This window comes from Vicugna pacos, unplaced genomic scaffold, assembly GCF_048564905.1.
Source record: "Vicugna pacos unplaced genomic scaffold, VicPac4 scaffold_17, whole genome shotgun sequence".
Taxonomy (NCBI): domain Eukaryota; kingdom Metazoa; phylum Chordata; class Mammalia; order Artiodactyla; family Camelidae; genus Vicugna; species Vicugna pacos.
Genome location: NW_027328738.1, coordinates 4,040,549 through 4,058,027, shown reverse-complemented (window position 1 = coordinate 4,058,027; position 17,479 = coordinate 4,040,549). Strand labels below are relative to the sequence as shown.

The 17,479-nt window shown below is 32.2% G+C and overlaps 1 long non-coding RNA gene across 1 annotated transcript in view; it reads right to left on the bottom strand.

The window, feature by feature from the left end:
- Positions 1-307: 307 nt before the first annotated feature.
- The window catches only part of LOC140692768 (uncharacterized), a 36,491-nt gene continuing 19,319 nt past the window's right edge, over positions 308-17,479 (bottom strand). Inside the window, exon 4 of the long non-coding RNA XR_012068337.1 lies at positions 308-634. This is a non-coding gene — a long non-coding RNA (uncharacterized lncRNA). The remainder of the gene's footprint in view (positions 635-17,479) is intronic.

Sequence of the window (17,479 nt, the reverse complement as noted above, 5' to 3'; positions counted from 1 at the left end):
GGAGTGACACAATAGAGACCATGATCCCTGGGCTTGTCCTACATTTACCTTCTGTTCCAACCTATCCTAACTTAACACTATTAATACTTTCAAGGATGAACCAGAAACCATTTAGTACATTTGTCTCTCTCCATGTGTTAGTTTTTTTCCAAATTCTTCCATTTTCTCTTCTTCCTTACAAGAAATTATTTAAATTTACTTACATATTGTTCCATCAAATGATCAAATCAATCAAATATTTTTTTTCTTAAATGGTTACTTAGTCTCACATTTAAATTTTAACTCCATTTAAAACAAATAAGGAAAATACAGGTACAAATCTATGTTTATTGTTCAAATAAGAAATTTGCAGATATTTGTGGACATTTGACAACATCAATTTTAATCTTTGTTATCTTGCATAATCTGGTAGTCCTCTGGTAGATCAGTTTTAATTAGGATGACGTTGATAAACTGAAGATGGTTGATGAGTTGGCTTTGAAAGAGAGGTAGTTGATGTATCAGCTATCCCTGGCACTGGAAACCGTGGGTTGCTCCCTGGTTGAAGTTTAGAAAAACGACCTTCACTGGCAGATTTGTTGTGATATCTATTTGGAAAAGTAGAAGGCTCCAACATCAGTCCATAACAATTGCTCTGTATGGGAGACAAGATGCTGTATTGAGAATTAGAAGTTGTAGTTGTAATGAAGTTCACAACAGTGTCATTTGCTTCATTGAAGCTGCTTTGAAAGTGCCCGTGGACAGTGGTAAACTGACTTAAAATAGCACGTTGATCCACTGCAATTTGCACTCGTGGTCTAACTGATATTGATGATGGAGGAGAAAAATCACCTCTGATCGGGGTATTTGTATCACCAATAATGTGGCTAGTAGGGGGCTTACTTATTAGATTCATATTTAAATTTGCAGGAGATAAAAATGGACTTCCTCCACTAGTGTCAGCCACAAAACCAGAATTAAGATTATCCACATTACCACCTGATTTAAAGTGCTTCTTTTTGAAATCTTCATCCAATGAAGATACCAGAGAGGCATTTTTAATCCCAACTCTTCTTTTCATTCTCACTAAAAGCTGGGGACAGACTCGTTTAAAATTTGGATAATGATAGAATTGCAGCTACAACCAAAGGAGAAAAATTTTAGTAATATTTTAAACCAAAATACAAGACTACAATAAGCCTAACTAATAAAACCTCAGATTTCACGTTTACTGTGCATAGAAAATATCATCAAAATATAAACAATGCTGATGATATTTTGAAGTTCCTTATTTGGAAAATACAAATTTAAATTTTGTAGTCATCAAATTTAAGAAGTTAACATTTGCAGCAACGGTGAATTCCAATTTTTAAAGCAACTTTAATACCTTTATTTAGATTTCTGGTGTGATTCATAGTTGCAAGCAAAGTTTCTCATAATCTTGACTACTTAAGGCACTGTCCTCATTTTTTTGAAAAAATAAAGGATTTTAGTCTTAGTAGTTCTATACAATTTTCAAAATCTAGCTTTACATTTATATTACCATAGATTGATGTACAAAATAAACTTTTATATATAAGTTACCAAGTCGTAACTAATATTTCTGAATATCTTGCTTAAAACAGAGACTAATTTTTCTTCTGCCAGAATGTCAGCTAGACAAGCAGATCTTTGAAAATTCTGCCACTCTTTACTAAACCCATAAAGCTTAAGCTCTCTAACTAAACTTTTCATACTTCCAGTTTCAAATATAGTGAAAGGGGACTTTCTTTCCAAAACTTCCTTCTTAAAGACATCTTCATCAATCACTACAGAGGTTCCATTATCATCCCAACAGATGGATTTAAATTGGTCACTCCCAGTCATTTTCCAGAGTATTCTGGGAAATGTCAGAGAACGAAAATTATTATCTTCATCTGGTTCAGAGACACAATGTGTGTAACATGGTCTTTTTATCATGGATTCTTCAGAGAAAGTCTGGAAAATATTTTCCTCAATCATAGACCTCAAGTCCAAGTCCCCAGAGAATGTTTGATCACACAATAGAGATCTACCGGGGTTTCCTGAACCAGTTTGTTCATCTTTACGAGACACATCTTGAATTTCTGAAGAAACATGTGCCATCTCAAATAAATTTTTCCACAGCTACTTTTCTAATCAGCATGATTTTGAGCACTGCAGCTACAAATGCAGCTTTGGCAGTCTTGCACAGATAAACTGCTAGGCCATCACAATGGTTCTCAACCTGAGTAGCTGTCACATCACAAAGTGACTGATCTCCTACCAACCCAAGAGTAACATTCAGCCACTGTTTACTTCTCATTCATCCAGTTAAAATGAAACATATAGGATGCTTATGTTTATAGTGTTATCTGCAAATCTTATTCCCACAAAATCTTTTTAAATAATTTAATTTTGGGGTCTATGAAATAAAACCAATCTCCATCCTTTTGTACACAAATTTATACCAGATTGGTGAACAGAGTATAAATAATGCACAAAATATCTATAGTAATTTTAAAGTTTTGGAATTTAAAGTGAAATTTGTGTAAAAACTGTAAAGAAATGGTATAATGATTTCATCATCATTTGTAATTAAAGTGAAACTTAGTTTGATTTGGAAATGGAAGTAGTTATTTATCTGTGTACTTTACAATATGTATCTCTATATTCAAAACATGTGAAGAATAAATATGTTTATTTTTTATGTTTATAAATAAATAATAAATATTTATGAAATAAAATTAGATTAAAATAATCATTAAAATTTAAGAAATCCCAAAGGGTGGCATTTTTGTTTTAAATTGTAATTCAGTGCTATAAGTAAAACAAATGTAATTTAATATACTACTTTAAAATTACAAGAGAGACAATCTTATTGTATATTTACAAATGTTTGTTTTTGCCATTCTTTCACTCAGAGGTTTCTCAGTGCATAGAACTAATAAATTTTCTTGTCATCTATATAATACATACCCTTGGGGCTTCTGTTATGTGTTCCAAAATGATGTTGATTAATACTCTTATGCACAATATCCTGGGTTCAATAAATGTGCCTCCATTAAGGGGGAAACAAACAATCAAAAAACAAAGAAATAACAGTGTATGTGGGTTGGGGTGGAAAAGACCAGGTAATGCATTTTAGGAAGCAACATATTTCTCAGTCCTGAAACATTTGTCATTGTAAGTATAATACGGCATTTTAAGGCAAGTGTCTTGTGAACTAATTGTAATAATAGCTATGTTCTGTATCAGTAAACTGTAGTAAATCCAGTTCTACCAATACTTATATACTTATTTAGAAATAAATTCCGTTAAACATAAGCCAAATTCAAAATGGGAGATAAAATTTTTAAATAAATAAATGTACCCTCAAGCTACAATGTAAAATTTTCCTTCAGTATCTGTAAATTCCATTCTAAATAAATAATAGCAACCTGAATTTATTGCACGTTATAAGTATTAGAAATTATAGTTAAGTTGGGTTTAGTCCTCATTCATAAATATTACTTAACATATGTAAATGAATATATGTGATACCGTCCATTAGAAAACAAAGAATTCAAAAATAACAATCTGAAAATATGTAGGAAAATTATTCACAGATTGGATATTACCTTTTTTTATAAAAATATTCTTAACAAATTTGCTCTAGATTGAATGTAACTAAACATAATAAAAGCCATATATGGGAAACCCATGACTAACATCAAGTTCAATATTAACATACAGTAATGTTTTCATCTGGCCCAGTAATAAGAAGAAGTAGCTCATTTTCAGAAGTCCTAAATTACAGTACTAGATGTCCTAGCCAGAACAAGTAGTCAAGAAAAATTATAAAAGGCATCCAACTTGTAAAAATGCAGTAAAATTTTTACAGATGACATAATTATGCATAGATAGAAAACTCCATATACTCCTCCAGTGACTGTTAGAAATAATGAACAAACTTAGTAAACTTGCAGAATACAAAATCAATATACAAATATCCGTTGCATTTATGTATACTAAAAACACATTATCAGAAAGAGAAATTAGGGAAACAATTGTGTGTAAATTAATACCAAAAATATTAAAATACGAATAAATTTGATAAGTGAAATAAAAGATCTAAGCATAGATGTATAAATTACAGGTGCAAGAAATAAAAGCAAACAAAATAAATACAAAGATATTCTGTGCTCATGGATTGTATACATTGTGAGGAAATATTCTAATCTATCTTTTACATGTTCAATCTCCCAGCACTAATTATTGAGGAGAATGTCTTTTCTTCATTTTATACTCTTGCTTCCTTTATCATGGGTTAAAAGATCATAGGTGTGAGGGATTATATTTGGTTGCTCTATTCTCTTCAATTCATTGGTGTCTGTTTTTGAGCCAGTATCATGTTGTTTTAAATACTAAAGCTTTGTAGGACTATTTAAAGTCAGAGAACTTTACACCATTATATTTAATACACTTTTTGAAGATTATTTTGGCAACTCATGATCTTTGTGGTTACATATAAATTTTGAAATTATTTGTTCTATTAAATGGAAAAATATCATGGGTATTTTGACATGAATCACACTAAATGTAGATTGCTTTGGGTAGTAGGGTTGTTGCAACCACATTGTTTCACATTATTAACACAAGAGATTTTTTTCATTTCTTTGGACCAGTTTTAATTTCATTCATCAATATTTTCTGTTTTTTAATGTATAGGTTTTCTCCTTATTTGTTAACTTATTTGTAGGTTTTCTTTACATATATATAATTAAATACATTGTATTTGTAAATACATTTCCTGCACAAATACAACAGGCAGAAGGCAGTGGCAAGTCATATTCAAAGTCCTGAATGAAAATAGCTGTAATCTAAGATACTTTATCAAGCAAGGCTACCTTTTAGTGTAGAAGGCGAGATAAATAGCTTCCACACAAGCAAATACTAAAAGAATTAAGCAAGAGAAAAAGAAATAATGAAAGATCTACTCTAAATAAAAAACAAGCAGGAAGCTATAGAAAAGAGAAAGGTATAATTAGAAAGGAAATAGCTACAATGACTTACAACAGAATAAATATGATGTTGTAAAACAGGACGTCAAAATTTTATGCGTCACTGACTGAAACATGAAAATACAGAGTGTTTTCTTCTTGTTTCTCTTCTCTGCAGGATGGGTTTGAGTTATATTCTTATCAGTTAAAATAAACAGAAATATCATAGGTCAATATAAATATAAAACAATGTAATAATAAGTCAAAAGCTTACAATGAATTCACAAAGCAAAAAAGAAACCAAGATTATAAAAGAATACTTATCAAGCCACAAAAAGAAAAAGAAATGAACAAAAAGGAAATACCAATCAACTGGAAAATGAAGTTAAAAATGGAAATAAACACTAGTCTATTAATAATTATCGCAAATGTTAATGGATTTAGTACTTCAATCAAAAGATATATATTGTCAGATGGGATAATATAACAAGACCCTACATTATGACAAATACAAGAGAACCACTTTTGCGAGAGGAACACACATCAAATTTATGTCAGAAGATGGAAAAATATATTCCATTCAAATGTACATATGAAGAATGCAGGACTAGCAGTACTGACTTCACACAATAGAGACTTTACAAGAAAGGCCATAGAGAAAGATAAACAAGGACATGATATAATGATTAAAGGAACAATGCAAAATGGGGGTATTATACTCATTAATGTATATGCACTCAATATAGTAGCCCCTAAATATATAAAGCAAATACAAATAGATAAAAAGACAGAAATCCCTGGGAACACAATCAGAGTTGGAGACTATAACTCCCCATTACATCACTGGACTGGTCTTTCACACAGAAAATTAATAAGGGAACAAAGATACTAAAAGACATTATAAAATAATTGGAGATGGTTGATATTTTTAAAACAGTAATTCTCCCCAAAACAGAATATGAACTCTTTTCTGTGCACATGGAACATCTTCTAGGAAAGATTATGAACTCAGGCTCTGAAAAAGCCTCAACAAATTTAAGAAGATAAAAAATATTTCAAGCATCTTTTCTGAGTATAATACCATGAAACAGAAAAACAGGGAGAAAAAATGACACCATCCAGAATAAAAAACATGGTACTAAAACAAGGGGGAGAGTTGATGAAGTAAAAGAAGAAATTACAAAATATCTTGAGAAATATGACAAAACACAGCAGAAATTCTATGGAAAACTTAAAGCAGGCTTAAGATGGAAGTTCATAGTGAAAAGGCCTTCGTCAAAGAAGAAGAACAATTTCAAATAAATAATCTAACATTCTATGTAAACTAATCAAGAAAAGAAGAGCAAACAAAACCAAAAGTCAACAGAATGATGTAAAAAATAAAGACCATGGAAGGAAGATTTGGAATAGAGATTAAAAAATAGAAAAAAATTAATCTAATTATTTTTTTAAATAGTAAACAAAATTGACAAATCTCTGTACAGGCTCACCAACAAGAAAAGAGAGAGAACACAAATAATATAAGAAATGAAAATGGAGAAAATACAAAGAGTACAACAAATTTGCAAAATATCATAAGGGATTACCATGAGCAACTGTATGTAAACAAACTGGGCAACCAGGAAGAAATGGAGAAGTTTTTGGAAACATTCAGCCCACCAATATTGCATCAAGAAGAAATTAACCATTTGAACAGACAGATCACCAGAAATCGAATAGAAATATCAATAAAATAAAATTCTCTGCAAACAAAATCCAGACCCAATTACCTTCACTGGGGAATTTGATCAAACATACAAAGAAAAATCCATACCAGTCCTCCTCAAACTCTTCCAAAAGATTGATATGGAGAGAGTACTCCCAAACTGACACCATAGGCCAATATCAAACTGATACCAAAAGCAGAAAAAGACACTACCCCAAAAAGAAAACTATAGGCCAATATCATTGATAAACATAGATGTAAATGTCCTTAAGAAATTATTAATAAACAGAATCCAACAGCATGTAAAAAAAGATCATGCACCATTTACACTTTAGGTTCATCCCAGGAACACAAGGATGGTTTACCATTTGCAAATCAATCAAACAATTGTGATACACCATATCAACAAAAGAGAAGACAAAAATGATATGATCATCTCAGTAGATGCAGAAAAAGCATTTGATAAAATTTAACACCTATTTGTGATAAAAGTTCTTATCACAGTGGGCATAGAAGGACCATATCTCAACATAATGAAAGCTATTTATGACAAATATTTAGCCAGCAAATACTCAATGGTGAAAAACTGGAACCCTTTCCACAAAAACCTGAGACAATACAAGGATGCACATTCTCACAATTTCAATATAGTCTTGGAATTCCTAGCCACAACGATCAAGCAAGAAAAATAAATAAAATGATTCAGACTGTAAAAGAAGAGTTAAAACTGTCATGATATGCAGATATGACACTATATATAGAAAACTGTAAAAGCTTCACAAAAAATACTTAGGGTAAAAAAGGAATTGGGCAAGGTAGCCAGTGTAATGTACAAAAACCAATTAGATTTCATTACACTACCATTGAATCAACAGGAAAAAAAAGTATAGAAACAACCCCTTTTATAACTGCACCCAAAACTATAAAATGCTTAAAAAAAACTCTGACCAAGTAGGTGAATGACTTATACATGGAGAACAGGAAATCATTGTTTCAGGAAATCAAAAAGGATTTTAAGAATTGAAAAGATAACCAATGGTCTTGTAATGGAAGAAATAATATTGTTAAAATGGCCATACTGCCCAAGGCAATCCCCAGGCTTAATGTGATTTCCTATCAAATTATTCAAAACATTTCTTTTTAGGACTGAAACAAATGATCATAAGAATTATATAGATACACTAAAGATCTATAATTTTCCAAACAATATTGAAGACAAAGAAAGAGGCTGGAGGAATAACCCTCCTGGTCTCCATACACTATTGCAGACCTACAATAATGAAAACGACATGATATTGGTACAGAAACAGACATATGGCCAATGCAACAGAATTGAGAGACTAGGAATAAATCTACAGGCCTATGTTCAATTAATCTTTGACAGAGTAGCCAAGAATATGACTGAGAAAAGACCATCTCTTCACCAACTGGTGTTGGGAAAACAGGATAGCAGCAAGCAGGGCAATGGAGTTAGAACACTCCTTCGCTCCATACACAAGAATAAACTCAAAATGGCTTGAATACTTAAATGTAAGGCAAGACAGAGTAAATCTCCAAGAAGAAAACATAGGCAAAACACTCTGAGATAAATCTCAGCAATGATCTCCTAGTACAGTCTACCCAAGTAATGGATGTAAGAGCAAAATTATTAAAATTGGACCTAATTAAACTTATAAGCTTTTGCACAGCAAAGGGAACCATAAACAAAGCAAAATGACTAACTACAGGATTAAGGAAAATATTTAGAAATGATGCAACTGACAAAGGCTAAATTTCCAAAATATAGAGTTCATACAACCTAATAATAATACAAAACAAAAGAAACCCAATCTGAAAATGCACAGAAGCCCTAAACAATACATTATCCATTAGAGACATACAAATGCCACATAGAAATATGAAAAAAAAATTGCTAACTCTCATTATCAGAGAAGGGCAATTCAAAACTATAATGAATTATCACCTCACATTAGTCACAATGGCCGTCAATAAAAAGTCCAAAAACAATAAATGCTGGGGAAGCTATGATGAAATGGAACCCTCTTACACTGTTGGTAGGAATGTAGTTTGTTGAAGTCATTGTGGAAACCAGGATGGGTATTCCTCAAAAGAATAAAAGTATATTTAACTTATCCAGCAATCCAACTCCTGGGTATATATAAAAGAGGACCCTAATTCAAAATGTCACCTGCACACAAATGTTCTTAGCAGTGCTATATACAAAAGCCATGACATGGAAGCACCCTAAATGTCCATCAACAGATGACAGTATACAGAATTTATGCCTTATTTACAAAATGGAATAATATTCTGCCATAAAAATTGATAAAACAATGACATTTGCAGCAAAATATATCTCCCAAAATGTGTCATTCTAATTGAAGTAAGCCAGAAAGAGAAAGAAAAATTATACATGGCATGACACATGGAGAAACCTAAAAAAAAAATTTGGATGAGAACACTATGATTTCATCTACAACTATGAAACACACTTGCAGATCTACATAATAATCTTATGGTAACTGCCGAAATGGTCAAGGATAGGATATATTTGGGAGCTGTAGATTTATAAATGTTATCCACTATATATAAAAATAAATATTTTCAAAATGTCTATTGTATGACACAGGGCAGTATGTTAAATATCGTGAAGTTAAATTTAATAGGCATGCAAACATATGCATGAAGTGGGTCACTGTGTTATGCACCACAGATTGACACGTTGTAAATGGAAGTAGTTCAATGATAAATAAATGAATATATAAGTAAATAAGAAAATAAATAAGTAAATAAATAGACAAATTAAATAAATAAATAAATAAATAATATTTAATAATGAATGTAATACAAAGATTCACGCTACTTAACTTTACACATCAAGAACCTAGGAGAAAACAGAAAGAATGAAGAAGAAAATTGAATGAATGAGAGTAAGGCAAATAACAAGAGAAATAATTGAAAAGATAACAAAAAATATACCTAAGTGTGATTCTTTTAAACATAAACTGGACAAAAGTTTAGGTTGGCTAAGAAAATAAAGACAAATAAAATTTGAAATAGAAGAGAAGATATTAACACTGATGTTGTAGAGATGCATAGCATCATAAAAAATGACCACTAGATAACAATTTGAATGACCTAGAACAAAAGACAAATTCCCAGAAATATGTCTTCCAATACTGAATCAAGAAGTAATTAGAAAGTTAAATATAGCAAAACTGTGTATGAGCAAATCAGTAATCCAAACCTCTGAAACCAGAAAATATTTACAAAAAGTCTTTACTGGTATATTCTGTCATATATTTGAAGACAATTTTTCACCAATTCTTCCCCAAATCTTCCAAGAATTTGATGGGGTGAAAGTTTCCAAACTAGATTTATGATGCCAGCTATATTTGCATAAAATGCTAGAAAGGACATTATATGCAATATATATAATATAACCCTCATGAACATATAAGCCAAAATTCTCAAGAAAACACAAGCAAAATGGATTCAATAAAACTTTTAATGTATCATACACATACATGAGTAAAGGGATTTATCCCTGGGTTTAAGGAAACTTCAAAATATTCAAATCAATAAAGATGACATGCCACACTAATAGAATGAGAAATAAAACTCACATAATCATCTCAATAGGTGCAGAAAGAGTATTGTATATAATGCAACATCTTTTTAAGTTACTCCCAACAAATTAAATTAAACCTGTCAGAGGCACGATATAATATACACACAAACACTGTGTGGAGATAAGCGAAGCAGTTCTCTGTTTATTGATTCTTAGGAAAAGGGTTTATATACATCATGCACAATGCCTCACATATCATCTAAGTTATAACAATGTTAATAATCGTAAGCTATTTATGTCCCCATGCTCCTGCAGTAAGCATAGGATGTTAAATGATCAAGGATTGTTTTAAAGTTCATCACAGAACTTCATTAAGTTGGCCATCTCTTATCCAGCCGGCTCTGCCTGTCTTACGTTGTCCTCCTATGAGTATCTTATCCAGCATAGGCTATCCAGCCAACCATACAGGATACATTGAATAGGCCATTTCTTTTCCAGCCTGGATATGTAACACTCCTCACAGCTTGTTTATTAGTTCAGCCCATGGGCTTATTCTCTAGAGCCTTCAGACAGGGGCCTACGAACCAAACATCCCTTGACAGAAAACTGGATGAAGAAAATTTGATGTTTATATGTTATGGAATCAATACTTTGCATTCCTATCAACAGTTTCCATGGTGTTCCCTTTTCTCCACAATCTCACCAATGTCTATTTCTTTTCCTTTTGTTGAGAGCCTTCTGACAAGTGTGAGGTGTTGTCTCATTTTTGGTTTATGACTTTCCTAATAATTTATAACTCTGAACATATTTTCATGTGTCATTTAGCAAACTGTATGTTTTCTACAGAAAATTGATTCAGATATATCTATTCAGTACCTATGGACTTTTTTTAATTGAATTGTTTGGTCTTTATTTTGTTGTGGTGTATGAGTTTGCCATATATTTTGGATATTAACACTTGATAGGAAAATATCACTTGCATATATTTTCTCCCATTGTCTTGGTTGACTGTTCATTTTATTGATCATTTCTTCTGCAGTGTAAATCTGTTTAGACTGATACAATCATCTTTTGTTAATTTTGCTTCTGCTTCCCCTGCCAGAGGAGACATATGAAAAATCAAATTAAGTCAAGTGTACTTCTTTTGTTTTACCCTAGGATTCGTTGTTTTCAGGTTTTATGTTTTATATGCCCAGGAGTGGGATTACTGTGTCATAAGATAGGTCTATTTTTATTATTAAAAGGAACTTCCGTACTGTTTCCAAAGTGGTTGCACTAATTTTCATTCCCACCAACAGCGTTGGAGAGTCCCTTATTCTCTACAACCTCCACAGTCTTTATTATTTGTAGACATTTTGATGACAACCCTTCTCACTAGTGTGAGGTAAAACATTATTTTATTTTTGTCTTGCCTTTGTATAATGATTAGCAATATGAGCATGTTTTTATGTTCCTGTTGGTCATCTGTGTGTCTTCTTTGGAGAATTGTCTTCTGCTCATTTTCTGGCTGGGTTGTTTGTAGATTTTTGAAATGGAGTTTTATAAACGATGTGTGTATTTTAGAAATTAGCCTCTTGTTGATTGCATTTTTTCCAAATGTTTTCTCCCATTTGGAATTTCATGTTTTCATTCTGTTTATTTTGCTGTGTATAAGCTTTTAATTTTAATTCAGACTAATTTGATTATTTTGCTTTTATTGTTTTCAGCTTGGGAGAGTGAGATAAGAAAATCTCAGTACAATTTATCTATTGTTTTCCTTATGTTAGTTTACAGGAGATTTATTGTGTCATGTGTTAGATTCAGATAATTAAATCATTTTGGGTTTATTTTTGTACTGTATGAGGGAGTGTTCAAATTTCATTGATTTACATGTAGCTGTCTAATTGCCTCAACATCACTTGCTGAAAACTGTCTTTTAGGCATTGTATATTTTTGTTTCCTTTGTCATTGTTTAGTTGACCATGGGTGTGATGTTTTATTTCTACCTCTGTGTTCCGTTCCAGTGATATAGATGTTTGTTTTCCAGTATTGTGCTGTTTTGATTACTGTATTTTTGTAATATTGTCTGAGATCTGGGAGGGTTATGGGTTATGCTTCCAACTTTGTTCTTTTCCCACATTGTTCCTTTTGCAGTTCTGGTTCTCTTGCAGTTCCTTACAAATCTTAGGACTGTTTTTATTTCTATGGAAAATATCATGTATATCGATCTGAATCACTTTATATCTGTAGACATTTTTGTAGTATGTATATTATAGCAATATTATTTCCTCTAAGCTAGGACCTTGAGATTTCTTTCCATTTCTTGCATCATCTTCAATTTTCTTTATCAGTGTCCTAATGATTTTTTATCTTGATTTTTAATAGGTTTTTCATTTTTCATCTGATTTCATATGGTTTTTTAAATTATGGAATATTTCATTGTTAAAGACATGTGACAGTATTTTATATTAATCATGAATCATGCAACATTGGTAAATGTCTTTATTAGTTTTAGTTGTTCTGATGTGGAGAATCTTTAGAGTTCTCTATATAGATTATTATGTCATCTAAAATAATGACTGTTGTACTACATTCAATCCAATTTGAATACATTTTTTTTCTATTCCAATTGTTGCTGCTAGGGCATCCCATACTGTGTTTAATAGAAATCTTGAGAGTGGGCATCCTTGTCTTATTTCTTATTTTGGCTTTCAGTTTTTCACTTTTACATATTATATTTTCTGTGGGTCTGTAATTAATGACTTTAGTTATGTTGAGATTTATTTCCTGAATCCTACTTTTGTAAGAGGTTTCTGTTGTTGTTGTTGCTGTTGTTGTTGTTGTTGTTGCTGTTGTTGTTGTTGCTGTTGTTGTTGTTTTAATGAATAAATGTTGAATTTTTTGAAATGCTTTTTATGGATTTATTGGGGTGACCACATCATTTTCACTTTTTCTTTTGTTAATTTGGTGTATCAAACTGATTTGTGTATGTTGAACCTCTCTTGTGACCCTGCAATAAATCCAAGTTGATCATAGTGCATGATTCATTTTAGCTATTGTTGCGTGCAGTTTGCTAATGATATTTGGTAGAACTTTTGCAACTAAATCAATCAAATATATTGGCTTGAAATTCTCTTTGCCTGTACTTTGTTGGCTTTGCTATCACATTGATGAAGTCTTCATTGAATTAATTTGGGAGTTTCCCACATCTTCACTATGTTTGAATAGTTTGAACAGTATAAGTCCTGTTTTGTATGTTTGTACAGTACTCCACGACAGCTGTTTATATCTGCACTAATGTTTAACGATTTTTTTAAATGAAGATTCTAACTTTCTTCTAGTAATTAGTTTGTTCAAATTATTTGTTTCTCCTTATCTCTGTCTCTTTCTAGACATTTGCCTATTTCTTCTAAGTTGTCCAGGTTATTGGCATGTATGTGTTGACAAAATGATCCTTTTTTTTGTATATCTGAGGTAACAATTATTATTTCTCTTTTTATTTCTTATTTTATTTCTTTGGAGCATCTCTCTTTTCTTCTTGGTGCACCTGGCTAGAGGTTTTTTGATTTTGCTTACCTTAAAAAGAAAACATAAAACAAAATCTGGTGTTTTACTACTCTTTTGCATAGTGTTTTTGCTCTCTAATTTATATTTACACCTGTAATATTTAGGATCATGTTTTCTTCTATTATTAACTATTTTTATTCGTTTATATTCATTTTACAAAGTTGACTCAAATTCCAGCGAAGAGCACAATCTTTCAGTTACAATGAACATAACACATTTGTTTTCCCATTTTTTCCTCAGTGAGCTGCCGTAAGATGTTTTATATATTTCCCTGTGCTATATAGTACAATCCTGTTTATCAATTCTACAATTTTGAATTCCCAGTCTATCTCTCCCTGCCCTGTGCCCCCTTGGCAACCAAAACATTGTATTCTATATTTATGAGTCTATTTCTGTTTTGAATTTCTGTTTTTTTTTGTTTTGTTTTGTTTTTAGTTTCCACTGATGAGCCATCTCATATGGTATTTCTCTTTCTATATATGGGTTACTTCACTTAGACTGATTTTCTCCAGGAGCATCCATGTTGCTGATAATGGCATTATGCTGTCAGTTTATAAGCCTGAATAGCATTCCATTGTATAAATATACCACCTTGTCTTTATTCAATAAACTGTTGATGGACATTTTGGACTTTTCCACATCTTGGCTATTGTAAATAATGCTGGCTATGAACATTGGGGTGCAGGTGTCATCCTACAATAGGGTTTTTTCTGGATTTATGCCCAGGAGCGGGATTCCTGTGTCATATGATAAGTCTATTCCTTGGCTTTTGAAGAATCTCCATCCTGTTTTCCACAGTGGCTTCACCATACTGCATTGCCACCAGCAGTGAAGGACTGTTCCCTTTTATCCACAGCTCCTCCAGCATTTGTCATTTGTGGATTTTTGAATGATGGCCATTCTGAGTAGTGTGAGGTGATACCTCACTGTAGTTTTGATTTGCATTTCTCTGATAATCAGAGATATTGAGCATTTTCTGATGTGTCTTTTGGTCATTTGTATGTCTTCCTTGGAGAATCGCTTGTTTAGGTTTTCTGCCCATTTTTGTATTAGGTTGTTTATTTTTTCTTATTCAGTTGGATGAACTGCTTATATACTTTGGAGATCAAGCCTTTATAGGTTTCATATGCAAATTATTTTCCCATTCCGTAGGTGGTCTTTTTGTTTCACTTCCGATTTCTAACTGTGCCGAAACTTGTAAGTTTCATTACGTCTCACATGTTTATTCTTGTTTTTATTTCACCTGCAAGAAAATTTTGGAGACGTAAGTTAGATAACGTTTTGCCTATATTTTCCTCTAGGAGGTTTCTTTTATCTTGTCTTATGTTTAAGTCTTTGACCCATTCTGAGTTTATTTTTGTGTATGGTGTTCTAGCTTCATTGGGAGTGTTCTAGCTTCATTGATATTCCTGCTGCTGTCCAGTTTTCCCAACACCATTTCCTGAAGGGACTGTCTCAATTCCATTGTATTTTCTTGCCTCCTTTGTCAAAGATTAATTGACTAAAAGTTTGTGGGTTCATTTCTAGGCTCTCTATAATGTTCCACTGGCCTATATGTCTGTTTTCCTACCAATACAGTGCTGTCATTTTTACTGTAGCTCTTTAGCATTATCTGAATCGTTAGCGTAAAGAAATGTCACTGATTTTTGAACCTTAATCTTGTAAACTGCTACCTTGCTGAATTCTCCGTTCAGCTGTAGTAGTTTTTGGTTGGATCTTGCAGGGTTTTCTCTATATAGTAACATATTATTTGCATATAGTGAGAATTTTACCTCTTCCTTTCCAATTTGCATCCCTTTTACTTCTCTCTCTTGTTTGACTGCTGTGGCTAGGAATTCCATGATTATATTGAGTTGGAGTGGTGATAGTGTGCATCCTTGTCTTGTCTCAGATTTTGGTGGGAAGGTTTAATTTTCTCACCATTCAGTACTATGCTGGCTGTAGGTTTATCTTTAGCTTTCATGATGCTGAGATATGTTGGTGAGATTTTTTATCAAACTTGAGTGTTGAATTTTATCAAATAATTTTCCTGCATCTATTGAGAAGATCATGTGGTTTTGTTCCTTTCTCTTGTTGATGTGCTGTATTACACTGATTGATTTGCATATGTTGAACCACCCCTGTGTCCCTGGCATAATCCCCAATTGGTCATGATGTATAACCTTTCATCTGTGTTGTTGGATTCTATTTGCTACAATTTTTGTGAGGAGTTTTGCATCTGTGTTCATCAGTGATATTGATCTAGAATCCTCTTTTTTGGTAGTGTCTTTGCCTGGTTGTGGTATCAGGGTGATTGTGGCTTCATAGAATGACTTTGGGAGTATTCCTTACTTTTCAATCTTCTGGAAGAGTTTGAGAAGGACTGGTATGAGTTCTTTGTATGTTTGGTAGAATTCTGCAGTGAATCCGTCCTGTCCTGGAGTTTTATTTGTAGGGAGCTTTCATATTGCTATTTTGATTTCATTTCTAGTGCTCTCCTTGTTCAAGGGGTCAGTTTCTTCTTGATTCAGTGTTGGTGGACAGTATGTTCCCAGAAACTTTTCCATCTCGTCTAGGTTATCCATATACTTTTAATAATACTTTCGTATGATATTCTGTATTTTTTATTTGTTGTTATTTCTCTATTCTCCTTCCTTATTTTGCTAATTTGTGGTCTCTCTCTTTCCTTCTTTTCGAGTTTGGACAGAGATTTGTTGAATTTACTTACTTTTTCGAAAAACCAGCTTTTGGATTTGTCGATATTTTTCTATGGTGTTTTTAATGTCTATTTTATTTATTTCCTCCCCAATATTTATTATTTCCTTCTTTCTGCTGCCTTTTGTTGTTTTTTGTTCTTCTTTTTCCAGTGCATTCTGCTGGTGGTTTAAATTTTTTTTGAAATTGTTCTTCTTTTTGTGGAAGGCCTGTATTGCTGTAAACACCCCTCTGAGCACTGCTTTTGATGTGACCCATAAATTATGTGTGGTATTGCTTTCATTTTCTTCTGTCTCAAAGTATTTTTCATTTCAGCTATGATTTCTTCATTGACCCATTGGTTTTTTATTAACATATTTTTTAATCTCCGTGTTTTCCTTTTGTTCCCCTTTGTTTCTCTGTTGTTGATTTCTAGCTTCATGGGTTTGTGGTCTGTAAAGATGCTTGAGATAATTTCTATCTTCTTAAAATTGCTGAGGTTTCTTTTGTGCCCAAGTATATCATGAATCCTGGAAAATGCCCCATGTGCACTTGAAAAGGCTGTATATTCTATTTTTTTTGGTTGCAATGCTCTGAAAATATCCACCAAGTGTAATATTTCTACTGTATTATTTACCTTCTCTGATGCCTTATTCATTTTCTGTCTCAGTGATCTTTCCAGTGATGTTAATGCAGTGTTGAATTCTCCAACTATGATTAGATTCCCATCACTATCCCCCTTTATATCTGTAAGTAATAATTTTATGTACTTTGGTGATCCTTTTTTTCATGCATATGTATTAACGAGTGGGCTATTCTCATTTTTTAATCACTCCTTCAATCATAATAAAATGTCCTTTTTTATCTTTCTTTATGGCCTTTGTTTTAAAGAATATTTTGTCTGAAATCAGTACTGTAACACCTGCTTTTTTGGATTTCCTATTTGAATGTAATTCCCTGTTCCATCCTTTCACTCTCAATGTATATGTGTCCTTCTATCTGAAGTGGTTCTCTTGTATGCAGCAT